General features: G+C 44.2%; 1 pseudogene; it reads left to right on the top strand.

Annotated features, from left to right (window-relative positions):
- The first annotated feature begins 15,124 nt into the window (after window positions 1–15,124).
- LOC119810153 lies at window positions 15,125–16,033 on the top strand (annotated as a pseudogene).
- The last annotated feature ends 9,670 nt before the right edge of the window (window positions 16,034–25,703 follow it).

Raw genomic sequence — 25,703 nt, 5'->3', positions numbered from 1 at the left:
CCCACCCCACCCCATGAAATTCTCAAGGGTAGGGCTGATCTTGTATTCATTTGATCTCGTGTGACTATAGCAAGAACGGTTACCACCTCCTGGACCTATGGCAATTAATAATAAACTTTATCATCTGGTGGAAAGTGTCTTAAGGCCATTCTGTCTCCGCTGACACAGAGCTAACCGCCACTTGCCAAATCTTGCTGTCAGCTTCTTCTTGTATGTTCTCCCTTTTCTAATCCCTCCCTTTTTGCAAGTGACAAACTCTGGGAAGAAGTTGGGGGTGTAGAGGGCCATGGCGCCTTCTGTTTGTATTTCTTACACCTAAAACAAGACCTGTCCAAACACAAGTGGTCCATAAATACTGGAGGAAGACAGGAAGGAGGGAGGAAGGGAGGAAATGTATCCCCTACTGTGGATTTTGTTACCAGCATGTCTTCAAAATAACTAAACTGAATACTTTGCCTAAAGAAGAACCCTGTTCTAGAACTTTGTTGTAGTTAGGGCTTTACTACCAGTGAAGCCCCTCTAGTGATAATTCAAATTTCTTAATAAGAAGGATAAACAAAAGCCGGGCGGTGGTGGCGCACGCCTTTAATCCCAGCACTTGGGAGGCAGAGGCAGGCGGATCTCTGTGAGTTCGAGGCCAGCCTGATCTACAAGAGCTAGTTCCAGGACAGGCTCCAAAGCCACAGAGAAACCCTGTCTCGAAAAATTAAAAAAAAAAAAAAAAAAAAAAAGTCAATGTGTTACCACCATACTGTTGGCTGACACAAAGTATCTGGCAATCAGGTTTCTGGGGAGAGTGTGTCGAGGTCTGTTCTCAAGACACAGAGCGTCCTCTGCTACTGGCTTGATTTCTCAGAAGATTGGTTTGCCTTTCATGGACAGCAGCTGCCCACCAATTATGTTCTGTTTGCACAGCAAAGCCGCCTGGCTCAGCAAGTCAATTGTCCCGCAGCTCAGTAATTAGCTCGTTAGGCTTCCCTTCCCTTTTCTTTCCTTTGATGTGATCAAAGGCTGCAAATCTTTCTAGGAACTTACTATGTGCTGGTGGTTTGGGGGGATCAATTTGGGGGTTATGGGACAATCAAATGTAGCCTGTACCTGCAGGAGATCACAGTTTTTCTGGAGGGTGAAGCATCAGTGGCTTTATGTTACAACAGAGATAATGAGGGAGTGACATTATTCTTGAGACATCCTAGGAGGACTTTGAGAAAGAGTAACATTTATACTGGCTCTTAAAGGATGTAGAGAAGTTACCTCAAAAGCCAAGCATAGCAACACAATGCTGGTACCCACAAGGCGAGAAAGATGCAGAGATGCAGGAGGATTGCCTTGAATGTGAGGCCAGCTTGGGTTACGGCAAAACCCCGACTTGAAAGAGGTGGGGGGGGACAACAGACATGGTGGCATGGGCCTTTAATCGCAGCACTTGGGAGGCTGAGGCAAGTGGACCTATTGTGAATTTCAGGAAAGCCTGGTCTACATAGCAAATTCCAGGCAGCCAGGGATATATATGAGACCCTGTTTTAAAAAAGAAGAGGGGACTGGAGAGATGGCTCAGAGGTTAAGAGCATTGCCTGCTCTTCTAAAGGTCCTGAGTTCAATTCCCAGCAACCACATGGTGGCTCACAACCATCTGTAATGGGGTCTGGTGCCCTCTTCTGGCCTGCAGGCATACACACAGACAGAATACTGTATATATAATAAATAAATAGGTTTAAAAGAAGGAGGAGGAGGAGGGGAGGAGGAGGAGGAGGAGACGGAGGAGGAGGAGGAGGAGGAAGAGGAGGAGCTCTGATAGAAACTAGGGGCGTGGCCACAGGTTCTGGTTCCAGAAGTGGCTAGTATGGATTTCCCACTTCCCACCACAGCTTGGCTCCACTCAGCCCGCCCTCCCTCCCGTGAGAGTTTGGTGATGCACTGCTCCCAGTGTCCTACCTTTGCCACCACAGTGTCTCCAGTTCTGCTCACTTTTTGTTTTGTTTTGTTTTGTTTTGTTTGTTTTTCGAGACAGGGGTTCTCCATAGCTTTGGAGCCTGTCCTGGAACTAGCTCTCGGAAACCAGGCTGGCCTCAAACTCACAGAGATCCGCCTGCCTCTGCCTCCCACGTGCTGGGATTAAAGGCGTGAGCCACTTCAGGCTACTTTTGTAATTGAGACTTTGCCAACCATGAAAATTTCTCAGACTGATTCCGAGTTGTTAGTCCGCAGATCTCTCTTCAGCAACCAAGCCCTGCAGATTTCTCTCCTCCATCCAGATGTGAACGTGTATTTCCAGAGCTTCTGCCTGCGTGTCCTTAGGAATTGGGAATCTGAGTGGTACAAAGGGGGGGGGGGAGGTCCCTTGTCTTTTAAGAGTGGGGAAAGCTTAGGTTTCGTTTTTCTTTTTTCATAATTTAAGAACAAGCAAACTTGTGTGGGTGTGCCTGTTGAGGGGGGGGGGCATGCACATGGGCATGAGTGTGGAGACCAGAAGTCAATCTCAGATATTGTTACTCAGTAGCTGTTCACTCTAGCTTTTGAGACAAGGTTTCCCACTAGTGTGGGACCCTCACCCCTTATTCTCAAAGGGGCAAGAAGAAATTTCCTAGCAGAATGTTTTCCCAGGAAGATAGTGGCCTTCCTCTCTCCCACCCAGGAGATTCTGAGCACAAGGTCACTTAGCTCAGCCCAGCCACCACCTGGTACAGGCTGATAAAGATGGCCTAACTCAAGAACAGTGGCCTTGCTCTAAAAACAAGGAAAAAGCTAACTTAACAGAATGGGAGGGAGCAAAAGTCCTTGTACCCGTGCCAAAGCATCTTCAAAGATACTCTTTGTAGTTATGCCTTTAAAAGCTTACCCCACAGAGGAGATACAACTCCTCTCTCCCTTGTTGTAACGGGGATGGAGATGTGTTCCAAACATGTTTGTATTATGCTGATTAAACCTTGCTTATTACAGTCTGGGCCTCTCTGGTGGTCTCTCTCTGGGGATCGTAATCTGGGCACAACAACTAGGACCTGACGTTCACCTACAGGGCTAGACCACATGATTAGTGAGCCCAAACACCCTGCTGTCTGAGCCCCAGCCCTGGGATTAGAAGTTAGAAATGAAATGCATGCCCGCTTGCTCGCTCGCTTGCTCACTCACCTTTCTTTTTCTTTTTTCAAGACAGGGTCTCACAGTGCAGCCTTAGCCAACCTGGGACTCATTATACAGACCTGATTGGCCTTGAACTCACAGAGATTCACCTGGCCCTGCCCAGAGAGTATGGAATGCTGCACTAAGCGACACCTGGCTTTTGTATTAGTGTTGGAAATCAAATCTGGTCTTCAAGCTCTCATAGCAAACGCTTACTGCGCAAGCTACCCCGCAAGACCCGGGTTCCACTTTTCTAATGGGCCCATAAGCGGTGCCATTGTTGCCAGTCTGCAGGCCACTCACTGATGCAATCGCATTCTGACAGAAGATGGGTGATTGACAATACATGGAAAACACAAGGTAGGACAGTGAGGTGGCTTAGTGCATAAAGACACTTGCTACCAAGCCTGGTGACCTAAGCTGGATCCCCAGGACCTCAATGAAAGAGGAAGACAGCCAACACCAACACGTTATCCTATCCTTCCCACAGGCACGCTTTGACCCTTGCACTACCCCACATACTCACATGCGCACACAGTATGAGTGAATCAATGACATTTGAAAACATTTTAAATAAAACAGAGCAGCAAAAGAGCAGAAAAAGGGCCCAGAGTAAGAAATGAAAATGGGGAGAAGCGTGTTGAAATTAGGGTTTTGGAACATGACGGCTGTCCGGTGTGAAAGAAGTCTGGGAGTGAGGGAGAGGCTAAAGATGTAAGCAAGTAATCACTTCGATAATGCTAATATGTATGGAGTGCTGACATCATGCTGAGCAAGTGCAATGTACGCTAGAGAACCATCTAGCCAAGTCCCTTCAATAGCCCTGTGACATAGGTGACCGTGGTAGGCAGAACAACACCGCTAAAAGTGCCTATGCTCTGGTCCGTGTGAAGATGGCAAAGGACACTTGAGACTGCAGGAAATAAATGAACGAAAAAGAAGACAGTGTCAAAGTGATGTCGTGTTAAAAATGCTCAGACAGCCATTTCAGGTTTTGCAAACAGAAGCAAGCCACAAACCAAGCAGCTTCTAGGAATGGAAAGCATAGAGCACGCATTCCCCCTCCCAAAAAAAAACACAGAAGAGAGACAGCCCTGTCACCATCTTCATTTTAGCTACTTAGGATCCCAAACCGTAAGATAACAAATCACAATTGTTTTAAGTCACCAAGATGTTAGGAATTTGTTACAGCAGCCACAGGAAACTAATACAGCACCCTTTGACTATAAGGAAATAAATGTACAAAGTTCCTTTACTTGGTAGTAACTGGCTAATTTGAAGGCTGAACTCTGGAGATGGACTTGACATTAGTTAACAAGGCGTTTGACATCGTATAGTAAGCATCTGGATTCGAGAAATCAGACTTGGTAGGATTGTGAGACAATTCCGTATGCATAGGTTCAGGAACTAGGTGTGTGAGTATACACTATAATCGCAGCCATTTGGGAAGTTAAGTCATATTGTCAGGGTTTCTGTCCTGCCCAATTTCCACTATTGTTAAGTCCCAAAGAAATCACACAGATGTCTACATTAATCAGAAACTGATTGGCCCATTAACTCAGGCTTCTTATTAACTCTTATAACTTATATTAGCCCATTATTCTTGTCTATGTTAGCCACGTGGCTTGGTACCTTATTAGGTGAGGCAGTCACATCTTGCTTCTTCTGTGGCTGGGTCACACTGCAGACTAGGACTTCCTTCTTCCCAGAATTCTCCTGTTCTCATTGACCCACCTCTACTTCCCATCGGGTTGTCCCACCTATACTTCCTGCCTGGCTTCTGACCAATCAGCATTTATTTAAAATATAATTGACAGAATACAGACTATTGTCCCACACCACATACATTTTTACACACAAAAACATATATAAACACTGTAGCTAACTGATTCCAAATTTTATGTCTTTCACACTTTGAAACTGTACATTCCTTCTGAAGTAAATATCATCTTTTTGTGGTGCACATAACTGAACTTGGGGTCTTGTGCACACTAGGAAAGAACTCTACCAACAGGACTACAACCCCAGTCATAAATAGAGTTTTGATTCAGTGAAATGTTGTGTATTTATGGTACATTTTATTTGTTAATATGTCATATCATGATACTGTTCAATCTGTTAGTAATTTAATTCTTATATTTATTTTTAAAAATTTATGTGTATGAGTGTTTGCCTCCATGTATGTTTGTGAACCACGTGCGTGCCCAGTGCCTTGGGTGGTCAGAAGAATTATAGATATAGTGAAGTCACCATGTGGGTGCTGGGAACTGAACTCGGGTCCTCTGCAAGAGCTGCTAGTGCTCTTAACCACTGAGCCATCTCTCCAGCCCCAATATTGTTATATTATGTTTTCTAAGCTGCCCAGTTTGGAGCATTTTGTTCTATCAGTCCCAGGAAATGCATATTAGGGATAAAACCAAAGGGGAAAAGGAAGAGAGAAAAGGAAAAAAAAAATCGCCCAATAAACTGAGTGCGGGGGGAGGGGGGGAGAGGAAAACACACAATTAAGGGTAATCGATTACGATAAAATAGCTGATAAAACTGGAAGGATTTTAGAGGCTGATGTGTGTTTACTGCTGCACTTCATCCCCTAGGAAGAGGCTATGTCTCCTTCCTCTGCCTTGGAGACACACTTCCATATTGAGATGAGGGTAAGAAAACTTGTGTTTCAAAGAGCTGAGAAGAAACAGGGGCCTTGGGTCTTTGCAGAGGGCTAGAGACTGACACAAAAGGACCAGCAGCCAGAGCAGTCCTTGCCTGGCAGCTCCACACAGGAGGTAGGTAAATCTGTAGGATTGTGGAACACAGAAGAAAAAGGATCCGGATTACGGCGCATGCTCCCTTGAAAGACTCAACATGGGCCAACAGACAAGCGCAGCTGTACAACTAACTGTCCTAGTGCATTGGTTTCTTTCGTTTCTGTGACCTAGTTGCTGGGCAAAACAGTTTAAGGGAAGTAAGGTCTATGTTGCTCAGCTCACTGTGGGGCTAGGAAGCAGAACTAGAGGACAGTCCTGCTCTCTGGCTCCTCCTTTCTCTCCTTTAATTTCTTCACTTCCTTTGGATTCCCCTGCCTTACAAGGAGACACTTCCCTCCTTCAGAATGCCGCTTCCTGCTTAGTTAATCCTCTCTGGAAATGCCCTCAGTACACCCAGAGGTGTGCTGCATTAATCAGCGGATACTTCTCGGTCCGTCAAGTTGACGGGCAAGAGGAGTCGGTAACGATGAACTGTCACGTGGAGATTTCTTCATGGGGTTCTTAACCAGAATCCTTCTCTATGGCAGTGGGTTTTGTTGTTGTTTTAATATTTTTAATTACATGTCTATTTGAGGATAGGGTACGGTACACATGTGAACACAGTGCTTGCACAGTCCAGAAGAGGGTGCTGGACCCCTGGAATTGCAGGCAGTTGCAAGCCGACTGAGTTCTGGTCCTCTGGAAGAACAACACATGCTCTTTACTACTCAGCAATCTTCCCAGCCCTAATGGCAGTATGTTTAACAACAGGTTCACAGACCATCTTCAACAACATCCCTTGGGGTACTTATTTACAATCCCCATTTCCACCCCTCCAAGTCTTAAGAATCAGAATCTCTGGGAGCGGAGGCAGAAGCTAAATGTTTTACCAAGCTTCAGGTGATGACAAGCAACCAAGGCCTAGCACCCAGCGCTTCCTCAGGTGTGTAAACTGTAGATTGGTGTGTTGGGGGTTGGTTTTATGGGGAAGGCATGCCCTCCATAGTCTACATTTTTCTCTGGGCTAAGGGAACAGCTAGGAATCTCTCAAACTCCAGTAATATGTATTAGCTACTTTTCTCATTTGGAGACAAAATGCCTGGCGGGGAGTTATTTCAGCTTACAGTTTGAGGGTACACTCATCCTCATGACGGGAAGTCATGGTAACAGGTGCTTGAGGTCACGTTAAATCCAAGTCAGGAAGCAGAAAGATTTGGACCCTCTTTATTCAATCCAGGACCCTATCCTTGAAATGGTACTGTCCACATTTAGGATGGGTTTCCCATGTCAATGAGCCTAATCTATAAAACTCTTCACGAACATACCCACAGATGTGTCACTATGGTGCCTCTAAATTCCAGCAAGTTGACAACGTTAATGACCAAGATTAACCATCCAACAACACAATGAAGCTGTGGATCAAAATGTCAAAGTGATGAGTTCATCTGTTCTTTATTATGTGAGTTCCTCTGATGATGGATGAGCTCAATATGGAAGGAAAGTTAAAACATATATTGTAACGTGAGTAAATATTATGTTTATTGTGGTAGTTTGAATGAAAATGCCCTCTCTAAACTCATAAGGAGTGACATTATTTCAAAGGAGTAGAATGCATGGCTTTGTTGGAGTAGGTGTGGCCTTACTGGAGGAAGTGTGTCACTGGGGGTGAGCTTTGAGGTTTTAGAAGCTGAAGCCTGGTCCAGTGGCTCATTCTTTCTTCCTGCTGCCTGCTGATCCAGATGGAAAAGTCCCAGCTCCTTCGCCAGCATCATGTCTGCCTACACACCACTTGCTTCCTGTCAGGATGATAAAGAACTAATCCTCTGAACCAATAAGTCAACTCCAATTAAGTCGCAGAGCTTGCTGCAGATTCTGCTGCTAAAGAGGCTTTGGGAAGAAACAAGCAGCAGTCACATGTCCGAGGTGCTATTGGGAACCAGAATGGCCATTGGTCCATGAGCCTGGAGTCAGGAGAGAAGCTGGCACTGAGGACATCCGTTATCCTGGACATATAGATAGTTTATAAAGTCATGGGACGGTATGAGGTCATCTCTTCAGAGTGTGGCAATGGAGAAAATGGTAAGGACAGTGATTGGCAGGTTCCTGGGTAAAGTCTGAAATTTTTAGCTGTGGATGAGCAAGGAAGATGTTATGGTAAGGGGATGTTCAAGAACAGGATTGTGGCGATGGCTGCTCGACATCATACATTTATTTATTTATTTATTTATTCATTTATTTATTGGTTTTTCAAGACAGGGTTTCCCTGTAGTTTCTAGAGCCTGTCCTGGAACTAGCTCTTGTAGACCAGGCTGGCCTCGAACTCAGAGATCCGCCTGCCTCTGCCTCCCGAGTGCTGGGATTAAAGGCATGCGCCACCACCACCCGGCCTCATACATTTATTTTTAAAAAATCATAGAATTGTGTACTTGAAGTGGGTAAATTTGTCTTATGCCAAATACATCTCACTGATGGTTTAGAATTTTTAAAAGACCAAGAGAAGGGCCCAGGGGAACTCCAGTATTAGATTCAAACAGAGGAGGAAGGGACTGGAATGAGGTAAGGGGGTAATGCCATGGTACAGAATAAGAGGGAAGAGAAAGTTCAAGAAGTAGCCAGTTTTAACAGTTGCAAGTGAAGGTGTAAGTCACAAAACAATCCCACACCAGTTTGGAATTATGATTAATAAAAGGGTTATTTATTTAAAGGGGAAAACTTACAGATCACCGTCCTAGAATGACAGCCCTCTGCAAGACCAGGAAAGGAATATAGTAGCCAGAAGCCGAGGCAGAAGCAAGGGAGGGAGAGCAGGGCTACCAATGCTTTTTAAAGCAAAAGAGACCACGCCCAAGTGGGCTGGTATCTTAAGGGCTATTGGCTGAAGCAGCAGAAGGAGCTCCCACAGCACACAAGTGTTAGCCGAAAGGTGACTACAGAGAAATAGCCTCTGGATTTGGTCACATGCGGTCATGGCCACCGTGTGGGGCTGTGCACCTGGAGTGATGGAGATAAGAGTAAAGTCAGACTCATTTGAGAGGAGAGCGGAAGACAGAAGCCATCAAGGACTCTGGAGAAATTTAGCTGCAAACAGAACAGGAAATAGGGAGGTTGATGGGGATGTCAAACTGCCATGGAAGCCCTGAATTTTCCGGCCGATGCAATACAGAGAAGAGCCTCTGAGTCGAGCGAGGCAGTGGGATACAGAACACGGTGCGATGAATAGTCTTGTAACACAGGAAGTCATCAATTCAGCCACTCTAGTCTGTACACCAGCCTTGCTCCTGTGGCCTTGGCCTCTCAGGTGCTGCAGTAACAGATGTGTGTTGTTGTGCTCAAATAAGTCATCCTTCATTTCAGGAGGAGGGGAGGTGGAGGCACAGAGGTGCCATTCTCAGGACCTTTACAGTCTCCGTTGGAAAATAAAGAAGAAACAATGTCTTCTAAGGAAATAGAATCATGGAGAGTGGAGAATGTTCTAAAGATTTGGGGATGTAAGGGCTGAAAGCACAGCCCGGAAAGTGGGGAATTGAGTCTGCAGAGCTGAAGACGTACTGCAGGTCTGACTTTTCATAGGGCAGCATTTGCTTGTACAGATTACTCTGCCATAGCCCAGCTAGTTAAGGGCACCTCCCTACTGTCATGTCTTGGTTCTCCTTCTTGAGAATATTCTAAGATTGATTTGATTTCATAGTCACGATACAGGGACATGGTAAGTCCAGTTCTGATTTTGAAAAGAAACTGGTAGTGTTTCACATTGAGAATGAAGCTGGGGGTGTTGGTGGATGGATGGCTCAGTGGTTAAGAGCACTTGCTGTTCCTGTAGAGAACCTAGGTGGGTTTGGTTCTCAGCACCCACTATGGCATGGACACAGCAGATCTGCTATGAGATAGAATGAGAACCATTTCCGGCTGAGCTAAGATCTTGAGCTGGCGCTCTCTAGCGTTAGGTAAACCTCCCATCCTAACATTCGGTCTCTGATCCCGATGGTTAACACAGAGCCTTTGTGTTTTCCTGACAGATGGGAAGCTCTTAAAATCTGGGGAGTTTCCTGGAATAGTCAAAATATCTAAGAAGGCAACTCTTGGCAAGCCTCTAGACCGCTTCCGGGTGGAGTGCTGACCTGCCAGAAAAGCAATGGGATAGGAAGGTTGTAGTGGTCAGGCCCTGGTCCCCGAGAAGAGAGAGGGGCTAGAGATTGTGTTGATCACAGCTGGCTAGTGCTGGAATCAACCATTCACACACAATGAAGACTTTGTAAGACAAAATAACAAAAAACAAAGTCATGATGTGGAGAACTGCTGAGTTGCAAGTCGTGGTTAGCACACCCAGAGGGGACGTGGAAGCCCTGCACCCCTTCAACCACACCTAGCCTTCTCCCTCAGCTGCCTGTTTTCACTGTCTTAACATCTTTTTTAAAATAAATTGATAAGCAGAACTATTCCCCGCATCCTCTATTAGCTGGACCCAAGGAACGGGCTGTTGGAAGCCCTGTGATAGCAGGTTGGTCAGAAGCACAGATAACAATCTGGAGCTACTGATCGGCATCTGAAGTACAGGGCAGTCTTGTGGAACTGGACTCTTAAGCTGTGGGGGCGGGCAGACCTGGAGTGGAAAAAGTCAACCTCTGTTCCCAATTCCCAGTGAACGCGGAGTAAACTGTGACCCCTGTAGCTGGCAAAGATGCAATCCGTTCTTAGCCAGCACCAGCTGGGGATTCTCCAGTTCAGTTCTGATACTCCCTCTCTATAGGCAGCATCAACCCTCTGGGTTGGGCTTTCAGTCTCCAAGACTTCTCACTTCAAACGTCTGCCACCGTGCTCCCAAAAATGATAATCATTGACCCACTCTCTGAAACTGTAAGTGAGCCCCCAATTAAATGCTTTCTTTTATAGGAATGGCCTTGGTCATGTTGTTTCTTCACAGCAAGAGAACAGTAACTCAGACACCACTCTTAAAGTAGCAACAATTTTCTCCTTGGTTTGTCAGCCACATAGAAAGAAATTTTTTTTTCTGCATACGCTTTTGTTCCTGCATGCTGGGGCGCTGTGGTGAGGCTTCTGTGCCTTGAGGGTGGAGCTGAATCTAGAATGGTGGTGGACATCTTCACATGATGAACAGAACTGTTCTAAAAATGAAAGAAAGCTTAAGTTTTTTATGACATGCTAGAATCTCTCAATTAACCCTAGAATATTCTAGTCCTGGACTCCTTGCTATATGGAAATGGAGAGGGTTCTTCAAACTTCATGGTACAAATATGTGACCTTAGTAATAGTGTAGCCATTAAGTTTCTCAAGCCCAAGGACTTGGAGTAGCCCTTGAATCTTACCCTCTCTCTCTCAAATCCCACACTCAATACCAGTCAGCTCCTCCTTCCAAGCATTTTTTTTTTCAATTCTTTATTTCTTTTTATCTCCTTTAGGTCCACTTCAGTTCCAGTTACTACCGTCTGCCTCTCAGGCCACTGTGAGAACCTCCTGGCCATTTGTGATCTCTTTTTTGCTCCTTTCTGATATTTTCTCTGTAAATAGCAACCATGACTTTTTTTAACACATATCACTCCCTTGATTAAAATTCCCCACTTGGCTTCCCACTGTGTCCAGAGTTAAGTACAAACTTCTCACCACAGCAAGCAAGCTCTTGTGTGGTTTGACACCTTCTGTTTTGAGTCTCAATACCTCCTACTCTTCCCCAGGGTCACAAGTTCCAGTCATACTGGCTTTTCCTCTCTCAGACGCCACAACCTCACTCAGTTTGCACACTTGTCTCCTCTCCCTGGCATGCTCTGTTCCAGATGGTGCATGATCTTTATTTGCTCAGACCTCAGAGAAGCCCTCTCAGCTAAAGCGGTCCAACGCCATGACGTCACTCACCTTGTGCCTTGTCCTGTCGCCCTGTGTCATTGTTCTCACCATAGTTCTATCTGACACATGTATTCTCTGCCTCTCCCTACTGAGATGTGAGCTTTGTGGAAGGGACTGTTTTGTTTGCTTCAGCATTCCAAACACCTAGATCAGTCCTGACCCGTATAAGCTTTGGCGAACACTTGGAAGAGTCAGAATGAGTGCAGGAACGCATGGTAGGAGCAGGGAGCGAAGGAATAGGAGTGGAGACTCTTCCCTGGGGATTTTAACTGCAGTTGGAGAAGAGCCCTTTCTTCTTCCGTCACGATCAGACAAGTCCTGGTTGTTTGCCTTGGAAGCAGGTAGAGCTGGGGAAGTGAGTCTGAAGACAAATGAAGGATGGATGGCGTGGACTCCGGTGAAGTTTCTTCCGGGTCTTCAGTGACCTTTTCCTTTCCTTTGTGCTGTTACACAAAGTCAAGACTTGTCTTACTTACTGTATTAAGTTGCCTTTCTTTATTTTTCTAATTTTTAAAAATTTGTTTTATTTTATGTGTATGAGCATTTTTCTTACCTGTTTATATGTGTACCACATTCACACTTAGTGTCCGTCGAGGCCAGAAGAGGGCACTGGAGTCCCTGGAACTAGAGTTATGGATAGTGTCACTCACCATGTGGGTGCTGGGAACTGAACCGGGCTCCTCTGAAAGAGCAGCAAGTGTTCGCGATGGCTGAAACATCTCCCAGCCCTGCTTTTCTTTCTTCTTAACTTTTTATTCGTTGCGAGTTTTATACACATCTACAATGGGTTTTGATTATTCCCGTTCCCACTTTCTTCCTCCGACTCCTTCTGTATCATCCATGCTCTCCTCCTACTTCATTCTGTCTTGTCAAATAGCCCACCAGTGGATTTGCTCATTGCTTTGACCAACTACCTGACCAGAAGCAACTTAAGGCCAGTTTTATATTGGCTCACACTTTTAGAATACAGCCATTATGACAGGGAAGGCAGGGCTACCCACACGTCTAGGAGACAGTCACTGTGTCAGGGAAGGCAGGGCTACCCACACACCTAGGGGATTTCCATCATGTCAGGGAAGGCAGGGCTGTAGGCACATATAGCAGCTGGCCCCAAAGCCTCCTCATCCACAAAACAGAACACAGGAGGTGGGGAGCAGGCTATAACACCATTATGGCCTATGGTCAGCCTCCAGTGACCCACTTCCTAACCTACTTCCTGAACAACTCTACTGCCCAAAAGCTTTCACAACCTTCCACACAAGACCCAGTAGTTGGGAACCAACTCTTCAAACACGTGAGCCTATCAGAGATATTATGCATTCAGACCACAATATTTATTTAAGATTATCAAATTAGAGTTCTTTTTCATGCCATCGCAGTCTATCATCAGCTCTTTCGGAAGGGAGGCTCTGGCCTGGTGCTAGTTACCTGCGCTGGGTCCCTGTTCTCTCCTCTACACCAACCAGTTGTATGGGGGAAACAAACAAACAAACAACAGCAACAACAAACAGGCTGTATAACAAAGACGACTTCTGACTTACCAAGAGTGTTTTGGGAAGTCTATCTACATTCTGACATCCATGGGCATCCAGTAACCAACTGAGAATTAGCATGTAGTAGACACTGGGGCTTTAGGGATAGGGATATAGCGTAATGGGTAGGATGCTTGCCCAGCATGTATGAAGCCCTGAGCTCAACCCTCAGCCCTGTGTAAACTAGGTGTGGAGGCTCAGTCCTATAATCCCGACGCTTGGAAAGTTGGAGGCAGGAGAACCAGAAGTTCAGAGGTGTTCATGGCTACAAAGTGAGTTCAAAGCCAGCCTGGGCTACATGAGACTCTGCCACAAATTTAACAATTGCTAGACATTTTAAAGTGTTGGATTCTGTTGACTTCTTAAGGCTGTGTTATAGGTGGAGTAGAGAAAGGATATTTGCCATGTGGTTCCAAGCACCAGATCCTTTCGTGGCACTCCAGATGGACAGCCGCAAAATGTAAGGACTTTGTTTTTCCACCCAGTGATAAATGGTTGCTTTGTTCTGCACGGTAATTTCAGAGCTGCAGAATCCCATCTGTGTCTCCAGAACTCCTAGATGATGTCACCACGAGCTCTGTGCCCTCAGGGCATTTAGACCCTTTTTTACACACTTTTAATTAAAGTATAATTATATCACTGTCACCGTCCCTCTCCTCCCTTCACCTCCCCCCACGTCTCCCTTCCAACTCCCTTTAAGCCCCTCTGCTCTCAAATTGATGGCTATTTTTTTCTTTTATTATTATTTTTATACACATATAAATATTCGCAAATTTATAACTACAACCTGCTGAGTCGATGTTTGTTGTCTGTGTGTTTGTGGTTTCAGGGTTGACTACTTTGCATTAGATATCCAACTGGGGCCTCATCCCTGGAAGAGGATTATTCTCCTCTCAGCAGTGGTTAGTTACCCATAGTTCTTGTCTAGGGGTGGAACTTAATGAGGATTTTTCTCCTTCCCTGTTAGCTTATCTATTGATATTGTCATTGTACCAGTATAGTTTATACAGCCATTGCTAAGACAGACCTTTCCTATAAGATCCCGGTATTCTGGCTCTCTCTATATATACTTTGCCAGTGTCCATAAATGCAGGAGCTTTGATGTACATGTATCCATTAGGTCTGGGTTTCCTGTGCTCCATTGATTTCTGCATTGTATCCCATTGAGGTTTTCCATGATGGTCTCCGTTTCCTGTAAAGAAAGGCTTCTTTAATGAGGGGTGGTAGCTATGTTTCTCCGTGGGTATAAGGGTGAGATTCAGAATGCACTTGGACCCTTTCTTTTTCTTTTCTTTTTCTTTTTCTTTTTTTTTGAGACAGGGTTTCCCTGTAGTTTCTAGAGCCTGTCCTGGATCTAGCTCTTGTAGACCAGGCTGGCCTCGAACTCAGAGATCCGCCTGCCTCTGCCTCCCGAGTGCTGGGATTAAAGGCGTGCACCACCACCGCCCGGCACTTGGACCCTTTTGTTACAAGCAGGAAAAATTTGAGGACACCTGTCTGTAGGCCAAGTCCAGCGGGTGGCTTGAAGGCAGCTTGGTTCAGTCTCAGAGATCAAAGCAGACAGTTCCTTTCCATCCAGAAGCCTCAGAACAATTAGCCAGTGTCTGCTTCATCTCATCCAAGCCTGCATTTTCTTGTTGATTGAAATCAGAAAAGGTTAGAACGTTTTATCTCAGGAGGAAACAGAAGCAGTTATGGCCTGTCTCCCAAATAGAGTCACGGCTGGGAATCGGGGACATAAATGAGCCATTCACTTTGTACACCAAATTCAGGGGCTGTCGAAAACCTCTAATATCAACATGATTGTTTTAGCAAAACATTAAATAAAAAATTAACAGGTAGGTCCTCTTTCTTGTGGCGTTCAGTCATGTCAAGATGAAGCTGAATATCTCCACCCCAGCCATGGGCTACGAGCAGCTCATTGAAGTGGATGATGAACGCAAATGTCGCTCTTTCTATGAGAAGCACAAGGCCATGAAAGTAGCTGCCGATGCTCTGCGTGAAGAGTGGAAAGTTTCCGTGGTCAGAATCAGTGGTGGGGATAAAAAACAAGGTTTCCCCATGAAGCAGGGGTCTTGACACATGGCAGAGTGCACCTGCTACAGAGTACAAGCATTCTTGTTCTATACCAGTGGTTCTCTACCTTCCTAAGGCTGCGACCGTTTAATACAGCTCTTCATGCTGTGGTGACCCCCAACCATAAAATGATTTTCATTGCTACTCTAACTGTAATTTTGCTACTGTTATGAATTGTATTTTAAGCATCTGATATGCAACCCAAAGGGGTCACGACCCACGGGTTGAGAACCACTGTTATAGACCAAGGGAATGGGAAAAATTGCAAGTCTGCTTCTGAGTGCATCATGGATGCCAGTCTGAGTGTTCTCAACCTGGTTAGTGTAAAAACGGGGACCGGACTAACAGATGCCAATATGCCTCAACAGTTGGGGGCCCAAAAGAGATTCTGAAAGCCTTTCAGTCTCTCTAAAAGAGATGATGTCTACCAATATTCTGTCAGAAAGCCCTGAAACCAAGAAGGGAAGAAGCCCAGGACCAGAGCACCCATGAGTCAGCGTCTTGTTATTCTACGTGTCCTGCAACACAAACGCCTACATTTTGCTCTGAAGAAACAATGCACTAAGAAAAACAAGGAGGTTGCAGAATATGCTAAACTTTTGGCCTAAAGAGTGAAGGAAGTTAAAGGGAAAACACCCAGAACAGACTGCCAAGGGACGTAGGCCATCTTCACTGACAGCTTCTGCTTCTGAGTCCAGTCAAAACTAAGTCTTTAAGAAAAGCAAATAAATGTTCTGACCTTAAATCTAAAAAAATTAATTAACGGGGGTGGGGAGTTTACAGTAGGCGAGATGGCTCAGTGGGCAAAGACTCCTGCCACCAAGCCAAAAAAATCTGAGTTCAATCCCTGGTACCCCCTGGTGGAAGAAGGGGCACCTGCTCCTGCAAGTTGTCCTCTGACTGAACTTTTTAAAGTTAGTTTTAAACAAGCCACGATAAGCAGGCATCCATTTTAAGTGAAGACAGAATAGATAGCGCCGACATTTCTCATTTTGTCTCAGACACCGCCTAGTCCTGGCAGCCAAATAGTCATCGGAATTCACTGCTTCAGATTTCCTGGCACAACCATGAACCTGTTTTAGCAAGGCTTCCAGGTGATCTTTGCATATGATCAAGTTTAAGAATTACTAAGAAGGCCGGGCAATGGTGGCGCCTTTAATCCCAGCACTCGGGAGGCAGAGACCAGGCTGGTCTACAAGCGCTAGTTCCAGGACAGGCTCCAAAGCTACAGGGAAACCCTGTCTCGAAAAACAAACAAACAAAAAAAAAAAGAATTACTAAGAAGATAATCACTGATTTTCTATCCTGCCTTTGGGGCTGCTGCACCCAGAGAACCACACTACCATATTGGAGGGACCCAGAGAGCAAGGAAGGAACAGAATCTCACCTCCAACTACATGAACTGGGAGATGACCCCAGGCCTGGCTGCACTGAATTGCAGCCTTGTGAGAGGCCTTTTAAGCCCTTTTAGTCATCCCTGGACTCTTGACCCAGACAGAAGGTCGGATGATAATTACAGTTCATTTTAAGTCACTAACTTTGTGTTTATTTGCTTCAAAGCAGTAAAAACTTTAACATCCTAGGTTTTCATGTACCTACATGGATCATTGTTTTTCCAACTTTCTCAATCATGATTTCCATCAGTGTTAAATCTCTACAAAATATGTTTACTTATTGATGCTCCTATTCGCATCTTTATAGTAAATAGAATATTGGCTGTACATAAAATTATTTTCATAAGTACTTCCTCATTGGTTGTGCACTAAATTATTTTCATAGCCACTCTATTGTCGTATATCACACATACTATACAATCTATCCACTTAAAATGAACAGTTCAGTGGTTTTAATACCCTGAGAGTGGGGCAAGCATCAGAGAATTGTCTTAAGGCCCACAAGATCATATGTCCTTTGACTATCACCCCAGGATCCGACACTTCCCTCCCTTCCCCAGGCAGAACCTAATCTACCTGCTGTCTCCTAAGATTTTCCTACTTAACACATCCTATGTAAGTAGAACGGCATGATATGTGGCTTTGTGGCTGCTCTCTTAGATGTTCCTAGGTTCATTCAGGTTGGAACATGTATTGCTTCCTCTTAGGGTCAAAAAATATCAATTTAAAAACAATCTGCCATAAAAGAAATTTCCGCTGGCAATCCCCCTCTTTAAACTCAAAAATATACATCATAAAAGTTTTACTAGTTTCTTTTCTTTGAAAGAGCTTGCCTATGTAATGAACTCCCTGAGGTATATGCACCTTACTTTAATGATGCCATACATGGGGACACTTGAGAACGTTAAACAATAAAAACGTATGCTATGTTATGAACAAGAGAAAAGACATATGTACCGTCACTCACACACACACACACACACACACACACACACACTAACACACACAAGTACACATACTTTCTCACACACATTCGCATGCACTCATACACATAGCTAGGTTATAGGTAGAACACTTATTTTAAACCCACCTTCTATTAAATGTTGACTAGGAGGAGCTCATTTTAGACCAAGGTGCAGATGGCTAATCAATCCTAGAGTTGGCTGGAAGTCTATCAGGTGCTAAGAGTCCAGTAACATAGTTGTGACAGACAGGTTAGGCAGCATTCCCACCTGGTGCACAGCTATAAATCCCAGCCCCAATCCATCTCCTCTTCGCAGCACATTAAAAGCTGTTATGGCCCTTGATCTACCTGGGAGCATCAAAGTGTTTCCTATGAATGTTTATTCGTTGCCATATATTTGTGTCGCATCACCCAAATGCCTATCAAATACTGAGTCAATTTCTCCCAGATCTTTTACATATTTATTTATTTATTTATTTACTCATTTGATTGTTGTGTGTGCCCCCACCTATGCCACAGCTTACATGTGGAGGCTAGAGGACGGCTTGCAAAAGTTGATTCTCTTCTTCCATTATGTGGGCTCTGGGGATAGAACTCAAGTCATCTGGCTTGGCAGTAAGAGCTCTTACTCACTGAGTCATCTTCTCAGCCCCTCCTCTTTATATTTTTTAAAGATTTATTTACTTATTTTATGTATGTGAGTGCTCTATCTGCATCATGTATGACTTTATGCCAGAAGAGAGCATCACATCCCACTATAGATTTTTCTTTTTTTTTGAGCTACATTGTGGTTGCTGGGAATTGAACTCAGGATCTCTGGAAGAGCAGCCAGTGATCTTAACCACTGAGCTATCTCTCTAGCCCCCTCCTCTTTATATCTCACTCAACTCCCATCCTATCTGAGGACAGCCTTGTCAGAGGAGCTGCCTTCACCTTACCTAGGCCACCCTCCCTATCAGGACCCAGTGGAAATATGGCTAGTTCAGAGGTAAAAACAACCTTGGCTCTCTTACCCCAACTCAGGACAGCTCCAAAAGGACATCAAAACACCTAGCAGGGCAGCTTGACTGTCTTTAACATTGCATTGCTGCCCGACTTCTTCCTCTGCCCAACCCTGACTAGTTTCCTTCCCCCTGTGAACGTTGATGGAGCCCTCCTTAATAAGCTTCCTGTATGCGAATCTCTATCTGAACATATATATCCCAAAAGTCCCAGCCTGTCCCAATGATGGGACTTCTCAGCATTGTGTTAGCCAGAGGTTGGCACTCGACATTCGACATACGAAGGGATAAGCAGTAGGATAGAACACGTGATTTGGACTGTACTGCATTCTAACCATGGGAAATTATTGCTACCCTTAGCTCATATAAAAGCATCTAATTTTTTTTTTTTTTACAAACCTCAGTTATAAGGCAAACACACAGCTCTCACCTCAAAAAGGATTAAAAAAATAGTTTATTCCAGAGTCAAATATGAGTGACCGTGGCCTGGGAACAGTTTTAGGGTACCCCAAATTCCAGTCCAACATGGTAACAGTTTCACGAAACTTTATAGAGACAGAATGAAGGAAAGCCATCAACCAGGGCACGTTTTAGATACCCCTGTGGGACGAGCGAGTAGGCGGTCAGAGCGGAGAAGGGAAGCTTCTACTTTAGGCGTCGGATGCTCTCTAATGACAGTCCTAGTAGCATTTACGTTGGTGGATGTGAGGGTCCATTTACACATTCCAAAGGACTTACCTGACACTCACAGGAATGCTACATTACATACAGAGGTGGGAACGAGGTAATTGTTTAAGGGGTTAAAGATGAACCAAGACAATTCCACTCTGAACCTGCAACAGTACAACTTCTACACATCAGTGAAGTCCTAATAAAACAGCCTGTGAAGGCACAGCTTCTCTCTGAAAAATTTCATTCATTTCCCTATACCCTAACTAGTCCTCATGCTTTCCAACGTCTCCACAGAAAAGGTTAAACTGTGCTTGGTTTGTTTTTTTTCTTACTTGAGGTTTTTTTCAGGCTCAAGTTCACAGTTTTCGGGATTTATAAGACATGTACAATCTTTTAAAATGTTTTTTTTTGTTTTTTGTTTTGTTTTTAAATGTGAATATACATGTAGGAGAAGGCACCCTTAAAGGCCAGTAGTGTGGGATCCCTATGGAGAAGAAATTAAGTGCTGGGAATTGAACTTGGGTCTTTTGCAAGAGCAGTGTATGTACTTTACCACTGAGCCAACTCTCTAGCCAAGTTACTACCACTAGTGTGTGTGTGTGTGTGTGTGTGTGTGTGTGTGTGTGTGTTTGCCATGTGTGTGGGGATACTTATGGAAGTCAGAAGAGGGCATTAGATCCTCTGGAGATGGAGTTACAAGTGATTCTGGGACACCTAACATGAATGCTGGGCATGGAACTGATGTCCTCTTAAAAAAAAAAAAGCAGCAAACACTCAACACTAAGCCACCACTACAGCCCTCCATGTGTATAATGTTAATCTTTCTCTCCTCAGACTTGATGATCAAAGTTTAAGACGTCTTAGATGGAAGTGAAATAGAAGCCATCTTCCTAGGTCAACAGAAATTGCATTTGAGATATTTCTATTCAAGCAGCCTTTCCCTGGTTCTGTCTTTAAGAAAGCTTTGTTCTTGATGTTGTTAGAAGTAAGTTTAGGGTCACAAAGAAAGAAAATGCTGCCCCAATGAAAGTATCTGAACCAGGCAACAGTGTGCTTGTGAGAAGAGTACGCTACTCACAAACACGAAAGAGCAAGCACGAGAGGACAGGACATTCTGTAGAAGGGGCAGCATGTAGGCCTGCCTTTCGTCTTGCCTGGCTCCCACTCGGCTAGCTTTACACCCGAAATAACAACACACAAATTGTATTCTTTTAAACACTGCTTGACCCATTAGTTTCAGCCTCTTATTAGCTAATTCTCACATCTTGCTTTAACCCATATTTAGTAATGTGTGTAGCAGCACAAGGTGGTGTCTTACCGGGAAAGATTCAGCATGTATGACCTGGCGACTGGCTTCATGGCATCTGCCTCAGAGAGGAGAGGCATGGCGATTGACTAACTTCCCTTTTTCCCAGCATTCTGTTCTGTCTACTCCACCTATCTAAATCCTGCCCTATCAAAAAGCCAAGGCAGTTTCTTTATTAACCAATGAGAGTCCTCCCTCATTTCCCCTTTTTCTGTTTAAACAAAAAAGAAAGGCTTTCACTTTAACAAAGTAAAATTACATAATACAAAACAGTTATCAAGCAAGAATTACAGTTATAATATTTATATCTACTTTATCTTTTATCATAACTAAGGAAAACTATATCTATTTAGTCTTCAACTCCATCAAAGACTCCAGAAGGATACAATATTACCTAGGTGAACAAGAAGTAAGCAACTTCCAAAACTCTAGAAATGACTGAGACATCTTGCTACCTGGACAGTCACTCAAAGTTCTTTTGTACTGTTATAGCATCCATCTTCAGCCTTTAGGACCACAGTATCCAGCAGACTTTTCCATGAAGCAGGAAATTTCAAGGACAGTTCAGTCCCTTTCTGCTGTGTCCTGCAGAATGTCTCATAGACTCTTTTATAAATCAGGAAGCCCGAAAGACCATCTCACCTTTAGGCAAGTTCAGCAGTCCTCTCTCTGAGGGTTCTCTGTGTCCAGTTTATGCAACAGTCCAGGCAAAAGCAGTTTCTTGCCCAAATGGCTATCAAACTCCATAAGGATCCCCTTCTATGCCCATCTTCCTCTTGAAGTCGCTGGTACTGCCAGGAGCAGACATGTCTCATTGTCATGAACAGTCCTAACTTATTAAAATATTAAATGCCATATTCTGTAGTCTTTGAAAGATATGAAGAATGTCTATCTATTTGAAATATATCTCTATATATCTAGAAAATCTAACACGACTACAAGCCTAACTATTATAGATTATTATCCATTAACAACCTATATTTCCTAATTATACATTACATTTTTAAATGAACTATACAATCACAATAACTTAATCAAGATCAGAAATACATATACATATAACAAAATTAACCTTAAAATCCATACCAATGTAAATTATTCATATCTATATCATATCCCCCTTTAAATGTAAAAGAACATTTATAAACAATATTTGGGAATATGGGCACAGTTATTTCTCTCCAAACTGCTTCCTGCTGAATGGGGGCGCTGTTAATCAGATCTTTCATGGTGTAACCTGTATGCTACATTCCTCTCAGTCAGCAGTTGAGCAAAGTAATTTTTTGAGGGTATTCACAGCAACCTTTCAGGAGGGCGTGGTCTATCATACCATATTGGGATAGAAGCAATCCACAGGGTCTCATCCTCTGTAAAAACAAAAGAAGAACTTTTCCAAAGTATGATAACCTTAGATCCAAATTTTGAAGTCAAGGTATTTTCAAAATATCTATCTTGGATTAGTTCAGCAGCATTTATAAACAAATATCTTTTAGCAGCTGTTGCTCCTTCCTCAGCATTCAAACAATTCAAAGAGAGCATAATAACATACAATATCAAGATTCTCTGTGTATTTTCCATCTTTATGTGGCTTTACTTAACCTCTATTTCTTTTATTTTTACTTTTTCTTTTTTTTTTTTTTTTGGTTTTTCGAGACAGGGTTTCCCTGTAGTTTCTAGAGCCTGTCCTGGAACTAGCTCTTGTAGACCAGGCTGGCCTCGAACTCAGAGATCCGCCTGCCTCTGCCTCCTGAGTGCTGGGATTAAAGGCGTGCGCCACCACTGCCCGGCTTTACTTTTATTTTTTGAGACAGGTTCTCTGTATATCTTTGCCCTGGAATAACTCTGTAGACCAGGCTGTCCTTGAACTCAGAGAGATCCACAGGCCTCTGCTTCCCAAATGCTGGGATTAAAGGTGTATACTACCACACCTTGAACTCACAGAGATCTGTCTGTCTCTGCCTCCCAGGCGTTCGGATTAAAGGTGTGTGCTACCACACCTTGAAGTCACGGAGGTCAATCCACCTCTGCCCCTTGAAGTCACAGAGGTCAATCTACCTCTGCCTCTCAAGTGTTGGGATTAAAGGTGTATACTACCACACCCAACTACTCCTTTTTTCATTTTTACTTTTAAGAACTTTAACCTTTATCCTGCATATATTTTTAACACACTCTAAATCATTTAGAGGTTTTCTTTGTCTTTGAATCTCTCTTTACTATCTCTCTCTCTTTTTCTAACCACATGAGTCTTTAATTTACCAAGCAACATTCTTTGGTTTTTATTGTAGCTCAGATGATGCCTGTCTTTCCCCAGTGGCTGGGTTTCACCTCACAGTCTTCCTGGATTGCCTCATTTTAAAAGAATCTGTGTGAAGGAAATGGAGGAAGGCAGAACAGGGGCACTTAAGTTTGGGGATGCAGTAAGGCCTTTATGTAAACAAAAGTCTTAACCTGGTAGGAGTTCAAGGTTAAACATTTGCATCAAGGTTTTATAAGGTGGGAAAAAAACACATTTCTATCCCTTGTGGATACAAAATGGAAGTGTTGCAGTTTTTGACAAAAAGGCTAATGTTTCTTAAAATCTTATCATTTGGGAGGGAGAGAAAAACTCAACTGAGATACCACAGAGACACAAGGATCAAAAATGTTTACACAGTCCAAGAAACAGGTAGCTCATCCAACCACAGCCTTTTCAGGAAGGGCAAAGGCCATAACTACAGCAGTTGCCAGCATGACTCGGGGAACAAGAAAGGAGACAGAAGGAGAAAGGAGACTGGAACCTGAGAACTTGGGATGCTCAGCAGAATCGGGGATCCAGCACTAGTTAAGAATTGGGAGCTGACTAAGCCTGTGTGAACTGTAGCTGGTAGAGAGTCTTTCTGTTACCAGGTGAAGGCTGCAGGGATTGCCATGGCAACTGTCCGCCCTGGTCTGGATTGCTTTTCTTCTTGTTACCTGACAGGAAGTAACCCAAGAGAGGAAAGGCATGCTTGGTCTTATAAGGAGATACAGTCCATCGTCGCTGCAGGCAGTTCCATTGTGGCAGGAATACACAGCTAACACTCTTTCATCTTGGTAGAACAGGGAGCAGAGAGTGAACAACTATGCCCAGCTATAAAACCTCAAGGCTTGTCCCTAGTGGCCCATTTCTTGCTGCCTGGCTCTACCTCCCCAGAGACTCACAACATTGTAAAACAGCGACACCAGCTGAAAACCGTGCGTCAAAACACACGAATTTGCAGGGGACATCGCAAACCACGGCGCTGGGCAGCCATCCTTGGCCTTGCACCCATCTTCTCATCCCCGCACTTGGTAAAACTATCTGGTGGGGAACCCAAAGAGGAGAGCACGCATCCTTTTAAAAGCATAATCCTACCACACGCACGCAAATTCTGACTTCCCCATACCAGAAGAACCACAACTCTCCCACACGCCACCCCCCAGGGCTTCTAATGACTACACGGCAATGCAACCTGCTGTCCTGGTAAATTTAATACAATGCTGACGATGTTGTGGGCAAGCCATTGTTCTTCCTCCATCCTGGGGGCGGAAACGTCACAGCAGGCCCTCCCTCGGCTCCACCCACTTCACCTGCAGGTTCTTACCGAGCCTCTCCAGCAGGTGTTTCAGTCAGTGGTGAGACAGACAGGGTGGGAGAAGACAGAAAGCCAAGTGTCCTCTCTGCATACCATCCTCTTCCTTAGCATTCCAGTGACATCATGGCTAGAGAGTCAAGGATGTGTTTCTTCCAGAAGGTTCATAACCAAAATTGTTGACTGTCAATAAAGCAAAGAAAGCAGTGTGGGCTTCTTTGGTTTTGCTTGGGTTTTGTTCATTTATTCGTTTGTTTCATTGTTTTGGTGTTTGTTACTTGTAGTGATGAGCTGCGGGCAGGCCTGCTTTTCGTCCTGCCCTGCTCCTGCATGGTTAGATTTACACCCGAAGTAAGAACACACAAACTGTATTCATTTAAACACTGCCTGACCCATTAGTTCCAGCCTCTTATTGTCTAATTCTTACATCTTGATTAACCCATTTCTAATAATCTGTGTAGCACCACGTAGTGGTGTCTTACCAGGAAAGATTCAGCCTGTCTGACCAGGTGGCTGGTTTCACGGCAACTGTCCTTGAACTCTCAGAGATCCGTCTGTCTCTGTCTCCCAGGAATTGGGATTAAAGGTATGTGCTACTACACCTTGAAGTCACAGAGGTCAATCTACCTCTACCTCCCAAGTGTTGGGATTAAAGGTGTGTACTACCACACCCAACTACTTCCTTTTTTTTTACTTTTAAGAACTTTAACCTTTAGCCTGCATATATTTTTAACACATAGTAAACTATTTAGACGTTTTCTTCGACTTTGAATCTTTCTTTTACTGTATATCTCTCTTTTTGTGACTACATGAGTCTTTAATTTACCAAACAATATCGGTAGGACTAAAGCCGTGACTTTGGCAGCTAGATCCAGCCCATTCCTTAGCTTTTCAGCCTCACGGAAGAGGTACCGGCTGTAGCCATGTTTATCACCACAACTCTGTGGCGGTTCAAGGTCCCTGCCAGCAAGCAAGCTGCAACAGTGTTAAACAACAATCAAAAGCTCCATAGTCAGGACCGCCTGCTTGAAAGGGTCAGAGTTTGCCCTGGCAGGACGTATCAGAATGCCAGCATTTTAAAACGGCACAGCTTTTTTCCTGCTTCGGCTGAAAACCGAAAAGCACACGTTCAGCTTTTCATCAACACCATTAAGTGTTTCGTGCCAGGACCTCTTAAAAGAGCTGCACAGTTTTGCAGCTAAAGCTGAGTCAGGAAGCCTCTCTTAGATGAGAGTGCTCGTTTGCCTCTAGCAAGCAGAGCAGACCTGAGAAATTGCTGCTATCAAGAAAACATGCTTTAGTCTTTCCCAAGCTTTCTCAGGCTTTCTGTGGATCCAGTTATCCACGTCTGGGCGCCATGACTCTCCTCTCCGAGTTGGATTCAGGCTAGAATCTTCCCGGTAAGCCACCCCTCGTGGTGCTACACAAATACTAAATATGGGTTAAAGCAA

Source organism: Arvicola amphibius, chromosome 3 (genome assembly GCF_903992535.2).
Source record: "Arvicola amphibius chromosome 3, mArvAmp1.2, whole genome shotgun sequence".
Lineage (NCBI taxonomy): Eukaryota > Metazoa > Chordata > Mammalia > Rodentia > Cricetidae > Arvicola > Arvicola amphibius.
The sequence above is the reverse complement of the archived record's forward strand: the minus strand, read 5'-3'. Positions and strand labels throughout refer to the sequence as shown.